The following is an 11155-nucleotide window of genomic DNA, read 5'->3' as shown; positions in this document are numbered from 1 at the left end:
TTATTGTTATCCTATCCAATAAATAAGGATAGCCTAGGGTTCACTACGATACTCGGACAGAATACGATTGAATCGATCTATCGAGAGTCTGCAATTACACTATCGATATTGAATTGTGTTGAATTGTGTTGAATTACACTATCGAACCGATATCGGAAAATCGGATTCGAGTTTGTTGTTGGATCTGAGTCTGAGTTTTCAATTTCAATCGGATTCAAATCATCTACTCAATCCTCCTCTACAAACTAACTGTATGCGTACGTACGTACAGTAGTTTCTGCTGACTTTATGTAAACTCAAATAATAAAATAATAGTAAACTCTAAGACAATAAAACAATAATAATCATTGTTTCAAATTACTGTACAAGAATATACAGATTTTTTTCTGCTGTGCTTTTTAGAATGTGACAGGAGAAAAGATTTGTATATTGGCTAGTACAGCATATTTTTACTTTCTCCCCCTATACCATAGTATATGGAGAAAGTATTTTTTTCGTCAAAATTTTCGAGTTTGAGTTTTGAGTGGATGTATTCGTTTTGGGTCCCCCTGGACCCAAAAAAGTGGTTTTCGAAGTGATGTCTGTGTGTGTGTCTGGATGTGTACTGAGCTAGAGACTACACCTGTGGTCTGATTTCGATGAAATTTGGTATGTAGGTTCTAATCCATGGTATCTCCAAAGGTTTTTTCATTTTTTTGAAATTTTGATTTTTAATGGGGATTTTCCCATAAAAACCCATAAAAAAACGGAAAAATAGGATTTTCTCAAAAATGGCCCGAACGATTTTGATAAAAACTTAGTATGTTGTAGCCCTTTAAATTCTGAACAAAATGGTACAAATCCCATTTCTGTAAAAATTACGGTTCAAAAGTTATGGTAAATTATGTTATTTTCCCATAAAACCCCATAAAAAACTAAAAATAGGATTTTAGACAAAAATCCGGTTTTGATTTAACATAGTACTTATGTTATGGTCCTTACAATTTTGATAGTTTTTCATTTTTTTAGAAATTTTTATTTTTAATGGGGATTTCCCCATAAAACCCCATAAAATAACGGGAAAATAGGATTTTCCCAAAAATGGCCCGAACGATTTTGATAAAAATTTAGTATGTTATAGTCCTTTAAATTCTGAACAAATCCCATTTCCTTATATTTACTCTCACCGCTTACACATGATAAAGGTTGTTGTCAAACTTATGGGAGAAAGTATGTGTCAGAATGCTGATACCATTTATTTTCTCTAGCCCAGGATCCAGGGGGGGGAAATGCCCCCCCAAATGATGCCCCTTTAACTAGTGTTTTAAATTTTGAACAAAGTGGTACAACTCCCATACCTGTAAAAGTTACAATTACTTTCCCATTATATAACAAAAAATCAGATTTTCAAAAAACAACCGGTTCCAATTAAATTTGGTCTGTTGTGGTCCTAAAAATATGAAAATAAGGTGTAGGCCTATAATAATTCTAAACAAAATAATACAACCTCCATTGTTGGTTTGAATTTTAATTTGTAATTGCTGTTACAGTTGCAGTTCAAGTAAAAAGCCTTTAGCACCATCTGTTCAATTCATATAAATAAATTCATATAAATCTGGTTACAGATTTAGATTTAAATTTAAATTGTAACAATCAGAATGTGACGGCTGATGTGAAAGCTGATTTTATTGATGACTTGTTTGTAAAGCCAAAATTTGAACTGAAACCGATCACTGAAAGGGAGGTGGAAAAAATAATTCAATCTTTAAAAAATAAACACTCCAGTGGGCATGACGAAATTCCTGTAACAATAATAAAGGCTGCAAAAACCTACATCAGCAAAATTGTTTGTCATCTGATCAATTCTTCGTTTGTTTCAGGCATTTTTCCTAACATATTAAAGCAGGCAAAAATAATTCCTTTACACAAAAAAAATGACCCTGAAATTATATCCAATTATCGCCCAGTGTATGAAAAAGCTGTATACTTACAATTATCCGAGTTCTTGGAAAAATTTAATATTTTGGATGATAATCAGCATGGATTTCGGAATGGAAGATCAGTTGTAAGCGCAGCTGTTTCTTTTATCCAATCAGTCATTGAATCAGTAGACAAAGGACATTATACAATTGGCATATTTATGGACCTTTCTAAAGCGTTTGATAGTGTAAAACATAGTAAATTACTAGAAAAACTTAAAATAATTGGAATATCAAAAAGAGCTCTTAATTGGTTTTCTTCCTATTTGACAAATAGATCTCAATTCGTGGAAATTACCCATTTGACAAATCATAATAGAATTATCAAATCATCATCAACTTATCAACCAATTAAATTTGGGGTGCCACAAGGTTCAATTTTGGGGCCTTTGCTATTTTTGTGTTACCTTAAGGGCATGGAAGATACTTTAACCTACAAGCAAAATTCTAAATTATGTCTTTACGCTGATGATTCTAATTTGATTGTATCATCTAACTCTCCAGAAGAAGCTGAAATTCTTACATATGTAGAATTAGAGAATATTGGGAACTATTTCTACAATCATAACTTATTATTAAATTCACAAAAAACTAAATTTATAAATTTCAGAACAGCACAGAACAGAATTACAAAAGATCCAACAATAACTTACAACTCAAATAATATTCAAAAGGAACATCAAATCAATTTTCTGGGATTAACAATAGATGAAAATTTGAATTGGGATAAGCACACACAGAAAGTTTTAACCAAAACTAGCTCTGGAATGTTCGCATTATCAAAAATGTCCTTTTATTGTAATTTGAAAACCCTAAAAAGTATATATTTTGCACACATTCACTCCCATATTTCATTCGGTTTAGCATTATATGGGTCAACAAAAATATTAAATATGGATAGTATTCTGAAGCGACAAAAAGAAGCTATCAGAATTATGCTTAAGCTTAAACGAGATGATTCGACAAAAGAACATTTTAAGAAATTACAAATTTTTACAGTTTATGGGCAATATATTTATGAAACAATTCTTATCGCAAAAAAAATGAATCTGAGCAAGTAATAAATTCAGTGCATTCTTATAATTTTAGGAGGAGAAGGGAGTTTGTCCAGCCTCACAAATTAAAATTTTTTGAAAAAAACCCTCATATGCTGGTAATGATTTTCTAAAATTTGTCCCTGAATTCATAAAAAAAGAAACGAACCTATCTAAATTCAAGAAAATTCTAAAGGAGCATTTAATAAATCTAGCATTATATTCTTTTGATGAATTTTCCACCTCCCATAAATAGAAATAGTATTTTTATTTTAAGTATTCTGACACTATTCACTGTACCACCAATGTACATGATTTACGAATAAAGATGTTTGAATATGAATATGAATATACAGTAGAACCTTGATAACAAGTCGACCTTGATAACAAGGGTTATTTTCAAATCCCCTTGAAATTATTTTACCCCTAATCATATGTTATTGCAAACCTCGATAAGAAGTCAACCTTGATAACAAGTCTTATTTTATAATCCTTATAAGAGTCTTGTTATCAAGGTTCTACTGTAAATTATAGCCTATACCGTAGATAAAACATACTCCCTTAGATTTGTGCTGCTTAGTTTAGTCTATGCCTATACACATATAATTCAAAGTCAAAATTAAGAGTCAAAATAATCCAATTATGATGAAATTTTTAACAAACAATAAAAAACAACGTTTGTTACAGCGTTCCGTTCGTGAACCAGCATGATCGGACTATGAGTAGAGGTAAAAATGGGGTTTCCTCATGTTTGACCTTATAACAACTTCAAACATCTTTGTAAATAATTCATTGGATGTTAAAAAAAAAAAATTATCAACCTATATTGCAGATAGCTAAATGGTTACCAGTAAGTTGAAAAATAAAAAAAAAACGTGAAAATAACTTGTTATTTTGACGTAGGTAATCAAGGTGAAGTGTGTTCTTCCCTGTATCTTATAACGCTATATCAGCAAACATACAAATTTTAAAACGAAAACAAATCTTACATTGATTGAAATGGGTGATGAGTATAATACACTTTTCAGTACCTACCAAGCTTACATGGCAATTAAATATTCTTTAAAGATTTTATTGAAGGAAAGACTTATTTCAAATAATTATATTCCCACTTGGTGTGAACAATTCAAGTTTTGTTGACTGATAGGCCTACTATGATTAGTGCACTTTATAATCGAGCTTCAACTTTATACTTGACTGTGTGGTAATTTATAATAGAATATATATATAAAAGATAAATAAAATATATAACTAAGATGTTTATGTAAATAATTTAAATTATATATAGTTAACACAAAACAATAAGAGAGTATTTTAGTATTTGTTTTGATAGAAGAAGTAAAATATCAATTGGGTTATCCCAATCGAGAGGGCTCTCAATTAATTATTTAGTTTTTATTATTATATAAAATTGTTTTTCTATCATTTGTGTTCACTTATTTACATTAAGTTTCTCTATAACCTCTACAGAGAGGACAAGAACACAAGAATGCAATACAAGAATACAAGAGTACTTTATTTTACAATTTTAAAGATTGAATAAGGCATCAATACAATATGTTATCGATTAAAAATCTTTGTTGATTGGAATCCTTGCAGTAGAAAGATGATTTAACTTGTAACGTAGTCACTCTAGTTGCTGCCAAGACAATTATTCATCAATGCTGTAAAAAAGGTCTAAGTAACAGCCCCTGTGATGTTCCTTCTTCAGTCTTCTAGAACAGAGAAACTTTACATGTTATTTAAATAAGGAGGCTAGTGTAGGATGAATGAACAATAAATTCTCCTCGGCTAGAATGCAATGTTAAAACTTTAACGTGTCTATTTGGGTTGAATGGAGCATGTTCTCGAGAAATTAAAATTTGCAGACAAACTAATGCTAAAATTCATTGAACATCCACAACATTTTATTCACTTGTATTTAAGTACGAGTTAGATAGCAGTTTTATAAATTAACATAATTTAATTAAAATGTACCTTTTGACTAGATTAATTTCTACCTCAAATAATGGTTTTCTCAGTAATTAACAGTTTCAACTTCATTTTTTTTATAAACAACGACAGCTTATGGTTTACAAAAAATATAACCCATACCTATTTTAAAATCAAGACTAATGCAGGTTTATTTTAGCAACAGCAATGGTTTATCTGTATTAGGCTTTTAGCAACAGCAATGGTTTATCTGTATTAGGCTTTTAGCAACAGCAATGGTTTATCTGTATTAGGCCTAAGCCTAATTTTAATTTTAACCCTAGATCTGGCGGTCATTTTATTCACCAGTGGCGGGTATATTTTGGCGCTTTTGTAGTGGTATCATATATTTTGCCACAGAACATTTATTTGTGAATATAAGTACACACATATATATATTTTCTATTTCAGTGATGAATTTAGAATATAATGATATAAAATATTCTTTTTCTAGCAATGCGTTTAGGCGTAGTAGCAAAAGGTTTGCAAATTTTTGGATTATGCAAATTAGAAATTTCAAAAGCAACCCACAAGAAAACCACAAAATAATTTTTTACACATTTTATCTAAATGTAAAGTTTGTGTGAAATATGATTCCCTACGTAGAAATATCAATGTTTTTAAAATACTCATAAAAATAAAATTATAAAAAAATAAATTCTTCATACGTATTTTCTTTTTTGAAAAACTACCAAATTTATTTTTGTCACGTAGGAAATAATAGAATGCATCAACAAAAAATGAAATGATACTGTACAATAGGTAATAAAAAGATCTTTCTGAAAATATATAGTTATATTTAGTTGAATTCTAAAATGTCGGAGAAATTTACGTCGGAATGTATAATTTTGAAGATTTTTTTTACAAAAACATAATATTTATGACATTTTTAAAAACAAATTATATTTTTACAATCAAACTTTAAGATTCACAGGGAATTGTAGGGAATTTATTGTAGTTTCAGAATATGTACTAATATTGTATACAATTTAATTGACAATCGCCAAAAACAGCTGTTTTTGTAGTCACGTGACCAAAACTTTCCACCGCCAAAATCTATTTTGAACTCTCTAGTTTTTCAAACTACCGTTTCTCGCTACATAATACTCACTGAATAATGTTTTATGCATGAAAATGAATCCTCAGAATCTCATCTTTCTAAAGGTATAAGATTTAATGCGTTTTAAAACTGTTTTCATATTTTAATAATAGAAAAACCCGACCCATGTCATCTTGGTCTATAATCGACCAGCGCCACTGAGAACTCACGTTTTAGTGGTCTAAAATCGACCAGCGCCAGATAGAGGGTTAAATAGTGGCAGATGCTTTTATTTATGATCACACTAGCAGAGTACCCGTCCTTCGTACGGGGTTGGCATATAAGTTTAAAATGCTTATTGCAGTTATGCGTTTGTAATGGGGGAGGAGAAAGTTTGATAAAATTTGCTTCTTTAAATCGACGGTATACTATGGTATTACACATCTACTATAGCCATAATGTTCTACCACTTCACCTAAAAAGTAAGAAAAATAAATTATTAAAAATTCTCAAAAAATCACAAATTATTCATGACATTAAAAACATAAACATAACTGTAAACAATCCTACTCTGACAGTTCTCATTACATAAATGCAAAAAAATATAGTGCTGCACCCTGTTGGTAAATCTTATAACTTTAATGCTTTTGAATATCACAGAACCAACTTTGTTAGTTGAAACAGCTGACCAAATTCTTTAATTCCCTTTAAATATGAATACTCATAAGGTTAACATGGGGAACTACAGAGCCAATGGGGCGGAGCCCGAAAGGATTTTTGAGATAAGAATATGCCTATATGTTAATCGGGAATGTGAGCTATCATGATGCCAAATTTCAGCCCAATCCGTCCAGTGGTTTATGCGCGATTGAACTTCAAACAAACAAACAAACAAACAAACACACAAACTTTCACATTTATAATATTAGTAAGATTACCTTAATCAAATATATTTGCATGAAATTTGTTAAAGCTTATATGCCTATTCTACCAATTTTGCTGTCCCGTTATATCTTATCTTCCAACTAAATTAATTCTCAATTTTTCCCACATTAAAATACTATAATGCAGTGGGCGGTTCCAAGGGGTGGAGGGCTATAGAAGCAAGAGCCCTCCCCATTAGAATCTGACTCTGGAAATATAAGTTTAAACATAAATTTTGTCATAAATAGGTGACAGAGGTTTTGGAACACAGTTCTAGACGTAAACACAGTAAAAAAAAAAATAAAAATAGCAGATTTTCTTAAGGGGAACCCCTGAAACCCCCTCCTAATGTTAATCACCCCTGTTAGCCCTTCACAACGTTCTAATCTAGAACCACCACTAATATGACAACCCCTACATGGGATCAGAGGCTGTATAGAAAATGTTACTACTATAAATAAACAATTTAAACAAATAAATGTCTTACCTGTTCACCGCTGGATTTATTTATTACGAAATAGAGAGATCTGTGACCACACTCCAATGCATTTTGCGAATGTTGGTTAGAGGTACGCAAACTTGAAATCTGACTAGGCCTAGAGTCAATTGATCAGGGTATGAACCTGCAAAAACATTAAAAAGCATTAAGTCAATCAATTTTAAAACATCAATCTACAATTCCAAAGAGAAAAGCTAAGATATTATCGATGGAATAACTTATTAAGTTACTTAAGGTATTACATAATGGAATAAACTTATTACATAATATAGCTTAAGCTATCGAATAAACTTAAAATCCTAGTAAGTTTAATCAATAGCCCATTAAGTTATGTAGGCCTATAAGTTATTGAATTTCAATATTGATTTTACATGTTAGCTTATGAGGATTCTTAAGTAGATTATCGCCATTACAGGTAACTTGTATATAGTAGGTATATATAACTTAGTCAATGTTATCGCCCACCAATCTATAACAGTGTGCTGTAGCTTTAAAATGAACTTAACTTAACTTAGGTTAGCCTAAGTAGCTAACAAAACTTACAAAAAAAGGATACAATTACAAATTGAGGTCCAAGTGTAAATTTATTTGTTTAAAAACAATTACTAGATATAGCCTACTTATCAACTCTTGTGTATACAATTTACATAATGTACAGTAGGCCTTGTTTGTAATTATCTTTAACTACCGTACCGGTAACTTAAAAAGCTAAGCCAAGCGAAATGTTAGGGTACTTTGGTATTATGCAGAGGCCAATTATTTTAGAGAGATTTTTTACTGGAGAGTCCAAAAATATCTACATACTGTAATAGGAAAAAACCTGCTTTAATTGACTGACCGTCCAAATTTGACATGATTACAATTAGCGGCCTTTGAGTTCTGTCTCCCAGAAAAAAAGGCAGCGATGTCGGGGAGGATTGAGTTAAATGCGTCGCTGCCGCTATACTCTGCCAAGTAACTTAGGTATACAGCACGCTGCGTCATGTTAGGTTGGATTATCAAATATGGGCTGCACTTTACTTGACGTCCTACACTCATTCGAATGAAAATATCGATCGATATATCGATTAATCGATTGCTTCATTCGATATATCGTTTGGTTAGTTAGGTAAGGTTAACCTAACCTAACTAACCAAACGATATATCGAATGAAACAATCGAATGAAAATATCGAATCGAAAAACAATCGAATGAGTGTAGGACGTCAAGTAAAGTGCAGCCCAAATATGTTTATAAAACTTTCCTCGTTTCGTTATGAATTGAACTATACCAATTGAGTCATACTTTCGCCCGCCAAATACCCCAGATACAGGTGGTAACAGGTGATGCATGCTCCGGTCAATGACCTGGCTAAGTACTTGAGGGGATATGGCGTGCAAAAGTAATTTATGACTCATCTGGTATTGTAAGAAAACCCAACCTAACATAACTGCGCTGTGTAAGGGTGGCCTCCGGATAATACCAAAGTACCGTACCCAAGTTAACCCCACAGCACGTGTATACGAGTCTTTTTGAAAAGCATAAGTAACTTAAATAAATAAGTTATTTAAGTCATATCGAGTGAAAACTTCTACTGATAGGCCTACGATAGAAATATCAAACTAAATTTTCATCTGATAGCAAGTTAGGCCTATAGGTTAGGCCTAGGCTATAAGTTAGGTTCTCTACAGACTTGTAGGCTACCTATCAATTCAATCGCTCTAACAACTGCAAAAAATTGCAACTAAGGTAGCGACTTAAGCTTTCATAACTTTAATGTTCTTAAGAAACCAATTAACTCTTACTGATAATCTTAAAAATGTTTTCAAACTTCATCAAGTCCCTACGTTAACCTTATTAGGTACAATTACCTTACCGCCACCCCTCAGAATCTTCTGATTAATACTTTCTAGGCTTAGAGGTTAATAATCTAATCTATTTAATTTTAGTCAATTATCAAATCAAGGAGACAATAACATGAATGGATTTATTAGGTAATAGTAATAACATATTTCTACCTGTACTTCTCGTGGAAAAAGCAAATCCATTTGATCTTGATGCCAGAGAAACATAAGTTACCTAATTGGTCAAATTCTTCCTTTGACCTTACATAGCCCGAAATTTCCTTGACGTATAACAATTTAAATCTGTTAAGCTTCCATCTCTTTTAAAATTAATTCCATTTTAAAATCTAATTTACGTGTATCGTGTACCTGGCCACCTCCAACAACTATTAACTAAGTCACACAAGACAATGTCAACAATAAACAACGTAACGTACATAACAACACACGTAAACGTAAACAAACACAAACATAGGATACGATGATTCCGTCGTCATAGAACCAATTCGATTTCAGTAAGAAAGAAATATCGCAGAATCACGATAGATCGATTCAATCGTATTCTGTCCGAGTATCGTAGTGAACCCTAGGCTATCCAATAAATAAAGGTGAGCAACTTTTGTCAGCTGAGAGCTGAATGTGATCGTGATGATGGGCTGGGGCTGGGCGCCCCGCCCCTTCGAGGCTACGGCCACACGGGCGTTTTTCCACGCGGTAAAATGTAGCTTATTTTCACGTTGCTTGAATTCCCGCTGTTGTATGCCACACGTGCGTTTTTTTTTCACGCGGAAAGATTTAGCTTATTTTCACGCAGGTTGTGGCAGGAGCGGCAAAAAGCCGTGGGAACCCGCAGTTGATTGACGAATGCACGTAATTATGTTATATATCTTCCTCATGGCCGGAATAATAACCTTGTTTCTGACTAGTGAACAAGAAATATGAATGGTATATTGATTTCGGTACGAAAACAATACTAAAATTATTTTATATTGTTAACCTTTCATTTAATTATTTACATTTAGTATAAAAAATAAATTTAATATATTAATTTCGATACGAAAACAACACAAACATTATTTTATTTTGACATTTAGTATTAAAAATAAATATAATATAAATATTTTTATGACAAGATTTTCATTAGATCTTTGAATATTCTATTACATAAATGCCTCTTTACATTTTTTAGTCCAACTAAATGCCTTTCTTTTTAGTAACAAATTATTAAGTGGCCCAGTAAGGTCGACCTAGGTTTAAGATCCTAATGTATAATCGGCTAGACCCAAAAATATTTTACGCTATCCTGGAAAAATTAGATACATTTAACTTTATTTTCACTTGCTAGAACGACTTGATCAAAGCTGCGTGTTGCTCCCGCCCGTGTGGACAGGGACAGAGCGTGAAAACAAGCTTCAAAAATGCACCCGAGTCCGTTCTGCGGGCAATCTGCGTGAAAACACACTCCGTGTGGCATACCTCATTACATTTTATGCTGCCCATAATTCTCGCGTTTTTTCACGCTGCGTTCTTGCGTGAAAAAACGCCCGTGTGGCCGTAGCCTCACACAGAGACACACTCAACTACCTTAGAAAAGCGTCTAGGCAGCCAGTGTAACTCCGAGGATCGTGGATCAGAACACCCCCCACCATCGCACCACGTCGTAAGCTTCCGAATCATACCGGCGCATCAGCATAGCCTTAACTGTTCGCGGAAAATTGTTATCTCTTTCCCTTATCTCTATCACTTTCGCTGTCAAAACGTATAGTTTGTAGGTTAAATTTAAATTAAATATAATTAAACTGTCATAACCTAACCAAACTTGCTGATATGAAAAAAATCATCACTCAGCTCCGTATCGTTGCGGTAATGATTGACGTCGCGCCATCGGCACACGATCTGATCCACGA

General features: G+C 32.5%; 1 long non-coding RNA gene across 1 annotated transcript; it reads right to left on the bottom strand.

Annotated features, from left to right (window-relative positions):
- Positions 1-4541: 4541 nt before the first annotated feature.
- LOC128991055 (uncharacterized) lies at positions 4542-9648 on the bottom strand. Its single transcript, XR_008490589.1, has 3 exons — positions 9423-9648; positions 7414-7549; positions 4542-4707 (listed from the first exon to the last, which is right to left on the bottom strand). It is a non-coding gene; the product is annotated as an uncharacterized LOC128991055 (long non-coding RNA).
- Positions 9649-11155: the final 1507 nt, after the last annotated feature.

Source organism: Macrosteles quadrilineatus, unplaced genomic scaffold (assembly GCF_028750875.1).
Source record: "Macrosteles quadrilineatus isolate MER2022 unplaced genomic scaffold, UCM_ALF_1.0 Scaffold_3__2_contigs__length_128488019, whole genome shotgun sequence".
Taxonomy (NCBI): domain Eukaryota; kingdom Metazoa; phylum Arthropoda; class Insecta; order Hemiptera; family Cicadellidae; genus Macrosteles; species Macrosteles quadrilineatus.
This window is presented reverse-complemented; position numbering and strand designations above follow the sequence as displayed.